A 13,417-nucleotide genomic window follows, 5' to 3' on the forward strand; every position below is an offset into this window, starting at 1 on the left:
ACAGATGCTCTCAAATATGGCTTCTTGAAAGCACGTAGCATGGCTAAGAGAGGATGAGAGGCACTATCTTTAACCAAGGTTAAGCCTGGAAGCCACATCAGAAGCTGTCTTTTAAGAAAAATGAAGAATCATCAAAATTTGTGTATAGCTCTTCTGTCCTTGCTATTTTATAGTATTTAACCCCTCCAAGTAACCCCTTATTTAGGTGTTGCATTTTTCCTACTCATCGCAATCTCTCTCAGTAGGTCAACTTTAAGTTAATATGTTATCTGTCTCAGGGACTATTCTTTTTTTTTTTCATGGACCAAAGTTTTATTTCCCTAATATGTAAAGTTCCTATAAATAGATTAAACAAAGTACCGTGAAAACAGCATTTGTACACAGCAACTCCAAAAACTACACAAATTGGAGCACATCTTTGAGATATACCCACACAGAAACTTTCATTGAAAAGAGCAACTAAATTGAGGGGCTACCTCTTGCAGAGCAACCTGAAACCTCACCACTAGAATGTTATGTTGCCAGTAATGGTGAAGATTAGCCATATCTGAAGAACACTCTGTTCTTGCTGTTTTGCAAAACTGTGAAAGCAGCTCTTACAGCTCTCAACAGAAAAGTTGCTATTGCCATGGTCAGTGATCCCATACATACCGTTCCCTCTCAGTTAGATGTGACCCGGGGGATCAGCTAAGGAACGATTGCTCTTCTTACACAGCCTTCATCCAATGAGTACTTAATAACAGCTAATGACCAGGAAGACAGCTGGTAAACAGAAAGACAGCTGGTAAACAGAAAGGACGAGCTCCTGATGGAGAAAATCGGGTCTGAGAAATGTTCACATTTGAGCGCCAGATTAAAAAGTGCTACCTCCTTGGACTTCTGCACAGCAATTAATTTTTCCTCGAGAAAAATCAATGATAAATAGCATGATTTTCAAATGCTGACAAGTTAGCAAAGACACTTTCTGTGTGACGGTTCTTGGGCTTTGCTTAACCATTTCAAAATATGCATCCATTCAGATTCTTTGTTAAGAGGTTCATGGTGCTAGTGTCTGTTGTGTTCCCTCAAAATTCAAGGTGATGGGAGGTGATTAGATCATGAGGGAGGTGATTAGATCATGAGGGCAGAGCCCTCGAGAATGGGATAAGTGCTCTCATAAAAAGAGACTCCACAATTTTCTTAAATTTACTGAGGCTCTGTGACCCAAGATGTGATCTATCCTGGAGAATGTTCCATGTGCACTTGAGGAGAAAGTGTAATCTGCTGTTTTTGGATTGAATGACCTATAAATATCAATTAAATCTATCTTGTCTACTGTGTCATTTAAAGCTTGTGTTTCCTCATTAATTTTCTGTTTGGATGATCTGTCCATTGGTGTAAGTGAGGTTTTAAGTCCCCCACTATTATTGTGTTACTGTCGATTTCCCATTTTACAGCTGTTACCAGTTGCCTTATGTATTGAGGTGCTCCTCAGTTGGGTGACTATATATTTATAATTGTTATATCTTCTTCTTGGATTCATCCCTTGATCATTATGTAGTGTCCTTCCTTGTCTCTTGTAACAGTCTTTATTTTAAAGTCTATTTTATCTGATATGAGTATTGCTACTCCAGCTTTCTTTTGATTTCCATTTGCATGGAATATCTTTTTCCATCCCCTCACTTTCAGTCTGTAGACGTCCCTGTATACATCTGAAGTGGGTCTCTTGTATACAGCATATATATGGGTCTTGCTTTTGTATCCATTCAGCAAGCCTGTGTCTTTTGGTTGGAGCATTTAATCCATTCACGTTTAAGGTCATTATTGATATGTATGTTCCTATTACCATTTTCTTAACTGTTTTGGGTTTGTTTTTGTAGGTCCTTTTCTTCTCTTGTGTTTCCCACTTAGAGAAGTTCCTTTAGCATTTGTTGTAGAGCTGGTTTGGTGGTGCTGTATTCTCTTAGCTTTTGCTTGTCTGTAAAGTTTTTGATTTCTCCATGGAAGCTGAATGAGATCCTTGCCTGGTAGAGTAATCTTGGCTGTAGGTTCTTCCCTTTCATCACTTTAAATATATCATGCCACTCCTTTCTGGCTTGTAGAGTTTCTGTTGAGAAAGCAGCTATTAACCTTATGGGAGTTCCCTCATATATTATTTGTTGTTTTTCCCTTGCTGCTTTCAATAATTTTTCTTTGCCCTTAATTTTTGCCAATTTGATTACTAAGTGTCTTGGCGTGTTTCTCCTTGGGTTTATCCTGTATGGGACTCTCTGCGCTTCCTGGACTTGGGTGGCTATTTCCTTTCCCATGTTAGGGAAGTTTTCGACTATAATCTCTTCAAATATTTCCTCAGGTCCTTTCTCTCTCTCTTCTCCTTCTGGGACCCCTATAATGCGAATGTTGTTGCATGTAATGTTGTCCCAGAGGTCTCTTAGGCTGTCTTCATTGCTTTTCATTCTTTTTTCTTTATTCTGTTCTGCAGCAGTGTATTCCACCATTCTGTCTTCCAGGTCACTTATCCGTTCTTCTGCCTCAGTTATTCTGCTATTGATTCCTTCTAGTGTAGTTTTCATTTCAGCTATTGTATTGTTCATCTCTGTTTGTTTGTTCTTTAATTCTTCTAGGTGTTTGTTCTTTAATTCTTCTAGGTGTTTGTTCTTTAATTCTTCTAGGTCTTTTAAAAATATTTCTTGCATCTTCTCAACCTTTGCCTCCATTCTTTTTCCGAGGTCCTGGATCATCTTCACTATCATTATTCTGAATTCTTTTTCTGGAAGTTTGCCTATCTCCACTTCATTTAGTTGTTTTTCTGGGGTTTTATCTTGTTCCTTCATCTGGTACATAGCCCTCTGCCTTTTCATCTTGTCTATCTTTCTGTGAATGTGGTTTTTGTTCCACAGGCTACAGGACTGTAGTTCTTGCTTCTGCTGTCTGCCCTCTGGTGGATGAGGCTATCTAAGAGGCTTAAGCAAGTTTTCCTCAGGGACTATTCTAATGTTAAATTTTTCCCATAAGTAAATAAAGAGAGTTGTTAAATTGTTAATGAAATTACAAACATGACATGACATGAAATTTTGGCCTCAGTTACTCTTGAAATCATAAAATTATTTCCATGCACTCCACCAAATATAAAGTAACCCTTTGCAAAAACAATACCTTTTCCTTCCATGCTGCATTTGTGTACTGTAAGGGTTTTTTGTCCTGTTTTTGTGCTTCCCTGATAATTATTAAAGTGCCTTTCAACAAAAGGTATATAAAACTTTACATTTAAACAAGAATGAAAAGCAAGAGTAATCACTATCTTGGAGGAAAGGACTTTCACAAGGTACTCTAAAGTTAAGATTATCTTCTTCCACTGGTTGTGAACATAAATGCAAAAGGATAAGAGAGAGTAGTAGTATAAGTATAAAACCTCAGAAAATATCCATCAGTTTACTGGCCATGAATATACATTCCACATTACACACTGCCAAATCCTGAAGACCTAATATACATTATTATCTCCAGAAAGTAACTTTTCTTTAACTCATTTGAAAAGGACAGGCCGGATTTCCCTGGTGGCACAGTGGTTAAGAATCTGCCTGCCAATGCAGGAGACATGGGTTTGAGCCCTGGTCTGGGAATATCCCACATACTGTGGAGCAACTAAGCCCATGCACCACAACTACCGAAGCCCATGTGCCTAGAGCCTGTGCTTCACAACATAGAGCCCCCGCTTCCCACAACTAGAGAAAGCCCATGCATGCAGCAACAAAGACCCAACATGGCCAATCAATCAATCAGTTTTAAAATAAATAAATAAATAAATAAAAGAATAGACCAATAAGTGTATTGTTGATGACACCAAAGGATAAGAAGGTATAAGAATTCCCTGAGATTAAAAGAATAATAATAATGTCTCCACTGGGAAAAGAAGAGAATTCTGTCAACATTATTCCTTTAATTTTCTAACCTTGATTTTTTGTTATTCTGTAAAACTTTTAAACTATACATTTAATATTCTGGAAAGAGAGTGAAATATTAGTGTTTATACATAGGATTAACTATGGATCAACCTGGCAACGGGACCACCATATGGAAAAAACCTACACTAGACAATGCATTTATAGATTTTCTCCAAATATTGCTTATAGCAGGACTGCTGGAGCTGGCACTTCACAACAATGTGTGTGAATTCAGTGGTCAGAAACTAAAACTGTAATTTTCATTCATTGCCACAAGGTGGTGGTGGTACCCTAGCCACAGTTAATAGAGTCACTTCATACTTAAGCATCAGGTGTAATTGAAAAAGAATAAGTGTGCTATTCCTTTTTTAAAGGAAATCAAGAGATATAGCTTCCTGATAGAATGCAATATAAAAAAATAATTACATTGTGTTCAGAGTAAAATTTGCTGAAAGGCATCAACTACCTTTGGTTTTCAATGGTCATGTATCTCTCCCATGGGGATAAAAATATACACACATATTTGTCAGGGAGAAAGTTTAAAAACAAAAATGGTTTAAAAAAATCATGATGAAAGCCAAGATACATAGTGTTAGTTGACTTAAGCCACTATTTCTCAAGATGTGGTTTGAAGACATCTGTACTCTCTGGGGTTATTAAACATGCAGATTCCTGGGCCTCACTCCAGACCAATTTTAGGAGACAAAGAATGTGTCTGTGTGTGTGTGTGTGTGTGTGTGTAATTATATAATATGTAATTATATAATATAAATATACGCATTATGTTTGTATTATATATATATAATTAACAGGATTGCTAAGTAATTTTTGTACACACCAAATTTTGTGAACCTCTAATTTAAGCATTTCAATAAGTTTCATAGGCTAAAACAGTTTATTCCCTCCCACACTGTGGGTACTTTTGTGCCTATTCCTCTCCCCTCATATGCTTCCCTTCTGCTCTCACAAGGGAGGGCAGGCTGCCCTGGGGGACAGGGAGGCCATTTCCAGGCCATATTTTCCCTGATATATTCTTACCCCTATTCATTTTTGAATAACACCAAAAATAGAAGACCAAAATATAGATACACATTTATTTTTCATAATAGTAACTTTATAAACATATATAAGTATATATCACAAATAAGTATATTGATTTTTCTGCCCAGGCTCTAATTGTGCAATCTTGAATTTTGTATCATAAGAATTGTTTGTTGGTAAACAGATCAGACAAAGGTGGAATGGAAGCTAGAGGTGAGATGACGCAAACTCTTGGAGAAAGTCATAGGAGCAGGGAATGGTCTATGGACATTTTTTAAATCTGTAAGCCTTGACTCCAGCCCTGACTTTCTATTGGGTTGGCCAAAATTTCATTCGGGTTTTTCTGTAACATCTTATATCTTATGGAAAAACCTGAATGAACTTTTGGGCCACCCCAGTACATACAAATCTGACAAGTATGGCTTAGAAACCTCTGTTTTAGGAAAACTTCACAGCTTATTCTGATGTACAGTCTTAGTTAAAACACTATTATAGAAGGATGTTGGGAACAGAATATTATGTTAGGAATTTAGGCAAAAGACAAAGAATCAGGCATTAGACAGATACTGAATAGACTGGGGTACAAAGGAGTGTATCAGTCAAGAAGAAAGGCCTGACATAATCACAAGAAAACTCCAAATGCTAAAACTGTTTTGTTATAGGGAAGTTTTGAATAGGGAAGTTTCTCCTGCTAAGAGTAAAACTGGGTTTAGATTTGAGGATAAAAGTGAGCCTTCAGATATGGGACAAACGGCCCTTGATACAGGATTTGAAGGAGATTTGGGTATTAATCACAGAGTCAGAGATAATTTCAATAACCTCTTCTTCTGGAGTTCTTATTTCATTATAGAAAATTCACTTTTCATGAGCCTGAAAAATCACTAATGAGTTAAATTAACAGAAGATTGGAAAAGGACAAGCAGGTTTTTAATTATAGCCTGTATTTGGAAAATACCCTCAATTTAACCTGCTCTGAATCAGTGTGCAAAACTTCAAAAGGAACAAAACCACCATCAGCTCTTCCTGGCCTACACTGCAACTAACTAATTCACAGATCCTGGTCCACATCAATCTTCACGCCTTACTTGCTCTGTTCAGTTGACTTTAAATGGACGAAGGATCAACAAATGCCTACTAGCTCAATATTTAGACAAGCAAACCCAAAATAACTACCTCTAAGTTCACCAGCATTTATAGTAAGTAAAGCAGCAAAGTGTATAAAATAGGGCACTATAAGTTTCATTAGTTTTTTTTTTTTTCCCACTAAAAAACACTTTAAGTTGATTGCAAAACGCAGTGAAGTTTGTTTTCCTCTTGTATTTATCTTGGTTACCAGCTGGCAGTTTGTTGGCTGCTTCTCAGCCAAATCCAATAGAAGTATTGTTTTTGGATCTTATCTGCTCCTTAAAAGAAGCCTCATCTTGCACAGGAATTGTGTGTTACCATAACATGTGTCCATACCTCAAGAGCACATGTCCTTTCCTTCATGGCAAAGGATATGTCCTATTTTTTTTCCTGAAGAAACTTAATAAGGAGGTGATTAAAATTCAACATAACAGCTGGCATTCCATTCACATATTTCCTGCACAGTGCTTTGGAGTGGTAAAAATTTCACAGACAAAATGCAGTGAGCCAAGTCCTACAACGACAAGTCAGTGCATTGGAGACTCTTGCTGGGAATCCTTTGGTCAACAGGCAGCAGCAGAGCAGTGAAAGCAGGACCATTTTCTGAATGTATCATTTTCTCTTTTTCATTCCTTCATCTACACTCACATGGAGCACTTGTTCATAAATATTACTTAACTGTTTGGATAGGGAGACAATAAGAGTAAGAGTAAAAGCAGAATGGCAAGGATAAATGCCCTCAAATTATTATGCTTTCAGTTGATTTTTTTTTTTCTTGTGGTATGCAGGCCTCTCACTGTTGTGGCCTCTCCTGTTGCGGAGCACAGGCCCCGGACGTGCAGGCTCAGCGGCCATGGCTCACAGGCCTAGCCACTCCGCGGCATGCAGGATCTTCCCGGACTGGGGCATGAACCCATGTCCCCTGCATTGGCAGGCGGACTCTCAACCACTGCGTCACCAGGGAAGCCCAGTTGATATTTTTTTGTAAGAAACAAAGTGCATGAGCCTGATTATCCTTTATCGACTAAATGACAGTATTAAAACTCAGAAAAATAAATACTGAGTGCTTGTAATTTGCAAACCCATGTCCTTGGCTATATGAGAGGCAGATAAAGAAGAAAGGCAAGGCTGAAAGAAAAGGTTAGAATTTAATTACATGTTTTCTTGTTCACCAAGTGTTTCACATATCACGTTATGTAATACGCGTGTCCTATCACTTCAAGAAGTTTGGAGATTCAACTGTAGAGTAGACCTTGAATGAATTGCCAAGTATTTCCTTACAAAGAATAGGAGAAATTGTTTTAATGAGTACTGCAGAAGCTTTAAAAAACACATCCCAAATGAAACGTGCAAACAAAATATTTCACTCACTTAATTGGGCACCTGAGAGCAGGAAGAAAGGGTGGACTGATATGATCTCAATAGCTTGGTGTGGATTCTGCTAACCTGCTCAGGGACTCCACCAAGAGGCTCACCCATGAACTCCACACAATGACTTGCCTACAGAACTTCTACCAACGAACCAATATGCACCCCAAGAACCCCATGTGCCACATGGCTGGCACTCTACAAAACCCAATGTGTTGCACTTCATGTGCCCCCACAGATGGCTCTGCAAGCCCATACAAATAGCACATGGATCTCACTATCAGGTGCAGATCTTACAGCCAGCTTGACTCTGCGGGATAGGGAAAAGGTGTGCAACCTTGAACACTTCAGGGCATTACTCTAGGGAAAATAAATGGGAGACTACCTATCAAAATTCCAATGGCATTTTTCACAGAAAGAGAAAGAAAATCCTAAAATTCATAGAGAACCACAAAAGACCTCAAATAGTTAAAGAAATCCTGGAGGCATTATTGTGCCTCCTGACTTCAGACTGAATTACAAAGTTATAGTAACCAAAACTGTCTTGTACTGGGATAAAAACAGACACATACACCAGTAGAACAAAATCAAGATCCCAGAAATAAGTCCACACATATAAAGTCAACTAATATTTGACAAGGGAGTCAAGAATATTCAATGGGGAAACAACAGTCTCTTCAATAAGTGGTGTTGGGAAAATTGGACAAACACGCACACAAAAAAAATGAAATTGGAGCCCTCTCTTATACCACTCACAAAAATGAACTCAAAATGGATTAAAGACTTTTTTTTTTTTTTTTTGCAGTACGCGGGCCTCTCAGTGTTGTGGCCTCTCCTGCTGTGGAGCACAGGCTCCGGACGCGCAGGCTCAGTGGCCACTGCTCATGGGCCTAGCCGCTCCGCGGCATGTGGGATCTTCCCAGACCGGGGCACAAACCCATGTCCCCTGCATCGGCAGGTGGACGCTCAACCACTGCACCACCAGGGAAGCCCTGGATTAAAGACTTAAGTGTAAGCCTTGAAACCATAAAACTCCTGGGAAAAAATACACGGAAGAAGCTCCTTGGCATTGGTCTTGACAATGATTGTTTTGAATATGATACTGAAAGTACAAGCAATGAAAGTAAAAATCAACAAGTCTGACCACATCAAACTAAAAAGCTTCTACACAGCAAAAGAAACCATCAGAAAAATGAAAAGGCAACCTATGAAATGGGAGAAAATATTTGCAAACCATCAACTCATAAGGGGTTAATATCCAAAATATAAGAAACCCATAAAATTCAATAGCAAAAAAAAAAAAAAGCAAATAATAATCCAATTAAGAAATGGGCAAAGGACCCAAATAGACATTTTTCCAAAGAAGACATATAAATGTTCAACGGGTACATGAAAAGATACCCAATATCTCTAATCATTAGGGAAATGCATATCAGGACTACAATAAGGTATCACATCACACCTGTTTGGATGGCTATTATCAAAAACAAAAGAGATACTAAGAGTTGGCAAAGGTGTGGAGAAAAAGGAGAACTTGTGCACTGTTGGTAGGACTGTAAGTTGGTTCAGCCACTATGGAAAACAGTGTGGAGGTTTCTCAGAATAATTAAACAGTAGAACTACCATATGCTCCAGCAATCTTATTTCTGAGTATATACCCAAAGAAAATGAAGCCATTATCTCTAAGGGATTTCTGCACCCCCATGGTTATTTCAGCATTATTCACAATAGCCAGGACATGGAAACAACCTAAGTGTCCATTGATGGATGAATGGATAAAGAATATGTGGCATATATTTAAAATGGAATATTATTCAGCCATGAGAAAGAAGGAAGTACTGATATTTGTGAAAATATGGATGAATCTTGAGGGCATTATGCTAAGTGAAATAATTTAGATAATTACTGTCTAGAGAAATACAAATACTGTATGATTTCACTTATATGTGAAATCTAAGAAAGTGTAACTCATAGAAACAGGGAGTAGATTGGTGGTTTCCAGATGCATCAGGGTAGGGGAAAGGAAAAGTTGGTCAAAGGGTACAATCTTCCAGTTATGAGTAAATTATGGGAATCTAATGCACAGCATGGTGATTATAATGAACAATACTGTAATGTATATTTGAATGTTGCTATGAGAGTAGATCTTAAAAGTTCTCACCACACACACAAAAAGGTAATTATGGAGTCTCTCCCATCAGGAAGCTTGCACAAGTCTCCTAGATGGCCTCTTCTACCAGAGGGCAGACAGCAGAAGCAAGAAGAACTACAATCCTGCAGCCTGTGGAACAAAAACCACATTCACAGAAAGTCAGACAAAATGAAAAGGCAGAGGACTATGTACCAGATGAAGGAACAAGATAAAATCCCAGAAAAACAACTAAATGAAATGGAGATAGGCAATCTTCCAGAAAAAGAATTCAGAATAATGAGAGTGAAGATGATCCAGGACCTTGGAAAAAGAATGGAGGCAAAGGTTGAGAAGATGCAAGAAATATTTTTAAAAGACCTAGAAGAGGGCTTCCCTGGTGGTGCAGTGGTTGAGAGTCTGCCTGCCAATGCAGGGAACATGGGTTCATGCCCCGGTCCAGGAAGATCCCGCATGCAGGGAACAGCTGCGACTGTGAGCCATGGCCGCCAGAGCCTGTGCTCTGCAATGGGAGAAGCCCCAACAGGCCTGCGTACCAAAAAAAAAAAAAAAAAAAAAAAAAAAAAACCTCTAGGACAACATTAACTGCAACAACATTCACATTATAGAGGTCCCAGAAGGAGAAGAGACAGAGAAAGACCAAGAAAAAATTTGAAGAAATTATAGTGGAAAAATTCCCTAACATGGGAAAGGAAATAGCCACCCAAGTCCAGGAAGCACAGAGAGTCCCAGGTAGGATAAACCCAAGGAGAAACATGCTGAGACACATAGTAATCAAACTGACAAAAAATCAAAGACAAAGAAAATTTACTGAAAGCAACAAGGGAAAAATGACAAAAAACATACAAGGGAACTCCCATAAATTTAACAGCTGATTTCTCAGCAGAAACTCTACAAGCCAGAAAGGAGTGGCATGATATATTTAAAGTGATGAAAGGGAAGAACCTACAACCAAGATTACTCTACCTGGCAAGGATCTCATTCAGGTTCCATGGAGAAATCAAAAACTTTACAGACAAGCAAAAGCTAAGAGAATTCAACACCACCAAACCAGCTCTACAACAAATGCTAAAGGAACTTCTCTAAGTGGGAAACACAAGAGAAGAAAAGGACCTACAAAAACAAACCCATAACAATTAAGAAAATGGTAATAGGAACATACATATCGAGAATGACCTTAAACGTGAACAAATTAAATGCTCCAACCAAAAGACACAGGCTTGCTGAATGGATACAGAAACAAGACCCGTATATATGTGTTCTGCAAGAGACCCACATCAGACCTAGGGACGTCTACAGACTGAAAGTGAGGGGATGGAAAAAGATATTCCATGCGGGGGCTTCCCTGGTGGCGCAGGGAGTAGCAATACTCATATCAGATAAAATAGACTTTAAAATAAAGAGTGCTACAAGAGACAAGGAAGGACACTACATTATGATCAAGGGACGAATCCAAGAAGAAGATATAACAATTATAAATATGTAGGCACCCAACATAGGAGCACCTCAATACATAAGGCAACTGGTAACAGCTATAAAAGAGGAAATCGACAGTAACACAATAATAGTGGGGGACATTAACACTTCACTTACACCAATGGACAGATCATCCAAAATGAAAATAAATAAGGAAACAAAAGCTTTAAATGACACAACAGACCAGATAGATTTAATTGATATTTATAGGTCATTCAATCCAAAAACAGCAGATTACATTTTCTTCTCAAGTGCACATGGAACATTCTCCAGGATAGATCATATCTTGGGTCACAAATCAAGCCTCAGTAAATTTAAGAAAATTGAAATCGTATCAAGCATTTTTCTGACCACAATGCTATGAGATTAGAAATCAATTACAGGGGAAAAAAAGGAAAAAACACAAACACATGGAGGCTAAACAATACGTTACTAAATAACCAAGAGATCACTGAAGAAACAAAGAGGAAATCAAAAAATACCTAGAGACAAATGACAATGAAAACACGATGATCCAAAATCTATGGGATGCAGCAAAAGCAGTTCTAAGAGGGAAGTTTATAGCAATACAATCCTACCTCAAGAAACAAGAAAAATCTCAAATAAACAATCTAACCTGACACCTAAAGGAACTAGAGAAAGAAGAACAAACAAAACCCAAAGTTAGTAGAAGGAAAGAAATCATAAAGATCAGAGTGGAAATCAATGAAATAGAAACGAAGAAAACAGTAACAAAGATCAATAAAACTAAAAGCTGGTTCTTTGAGAAGATAAACAAAATTGATAAACCATTAGCCAGACTCATCAAGAAAAAGAAGGAGAAGACTCAAATCAATAAAATTAGAAATGAAAAAGGAGAAGTTAAAACAGACACTGCAGAAATACAAAGCATCCTAAGTGCCTACTACAAGCAACTCTATGCCAATAAAATGGACAACCTTGAAGAAACAGACAAATTCTTAGAAAGGTATAACCTTCCAAGACTGAATGAGGAAGAAATAGAAAATATGAACACACCAATCACAAGTAATGAAATTGAAACTGTGATTAAAAATCGTCTAACAAACAAAAGCTCAGGACCAGACTGCTTCACAGGCGAATTCTTTCAAAAATTTAGAGAAGAGCTAATACCTATCCATCTCAAATTCTTCCAAAAATTGCAGAGGAAGGAACACTGTCAAACTCATACTTCGAGGCCACCATCACCCTGATACCAAAATCAGACAGAGATACTACAAAAAAAGAAAATTACAGACCAATATCACTGATGAATATAGATGCAAAAATCCTCAACAAAATATTAGCAAACAGAATCCAACAACACATTAAAAGGATGATACACCAGGATCAAGTAGGATTTATCCCAGGGATGCAAGGATTCTTCAATATATGCAAATCAATCAATCTGCTACACCATATTAACAAATTGAATAATAAAAACCATATGATCATCTCAATAGATGCAGAAAAAGCTTTTGACAAAATTCAACAGCGATTTATGATAAAAACTCTCCAGAAAGTGGGCATAGAAGGAAACTACCTCAACATAATAAAGGCCATATATGACAAACCCACAACAAACATCATTCTCAGTGGTGAAAAACTGAAAACCTTTCCTCTAAGATCAGAAAAAAGACAAGGATGTCCACTCTCACCACTATTATTCAACATAGTTTTGGAAGTCCTAGCCACAGCAATCAGAGAAGAAAAAGAAATGAAAAGAATACAGATTGGAAAAGAAGAAGTAAAACTGTCGTTCACAGATGACATGACAGTATACATAGAGAATCCTAAAGATGCCACCAGAAAACTACTAGAGCTAATCAATGAATTTGGCAAAGTTACAGGATATGAAATTAACGCACAGAAATCTCTTGCATTCCTATACACTAACAACGAAAGATCAGAAAGAGAAATTAAGGAAACAATCCCATTCACCATTGCAACAAAAATAATAAAATACCTAGGAATAAACCTACCTAAGGAGGTAAAAGACCTGTACTCAGAAAACTATAAGACACTGGTGAAAGACATCATAGATGACACAAACAGATGGAGAGGTATACCATGTTCTTGTATTGGAAGAATCAATACTGTGAAAATGACTATATTACCCAAAGCAATCTGCAGATTCAGTGCAATCGCTATCAAATTTCTATTGGCACGTTTTACAGAACTAGAACAAAAAATCTTAAAATTTGTATGGAGACACAAAAGATGCGAATAGCCAAAGCAGTCTTGAAGGAAAAGAACAGAGCTGGAGGAATCATACTCCCTGACATCAGATTACACTACAAAGCTACAGTAATCAAGACAATATGGTTCTGGCACAAAA

Source organism: Neophocaena asiaeorientalis, unplaced genomic scaffold (genome assembly GCF_003031525.2).
Source record: "Neophocaena asiaeorientalis asiaeorientalis breed wild unplaced genomic scaffold, Neophocaena_asiaeorientalis_V1.1 scaffold653, whole genome shotgun sequence".
Lineage (NCBI taxonomy): Eukaryota > Metazoa > Chordata > Mammalia > Artiodactyla > Phocoenidae > Neophocaena > Neophocaena asiaeorientalis.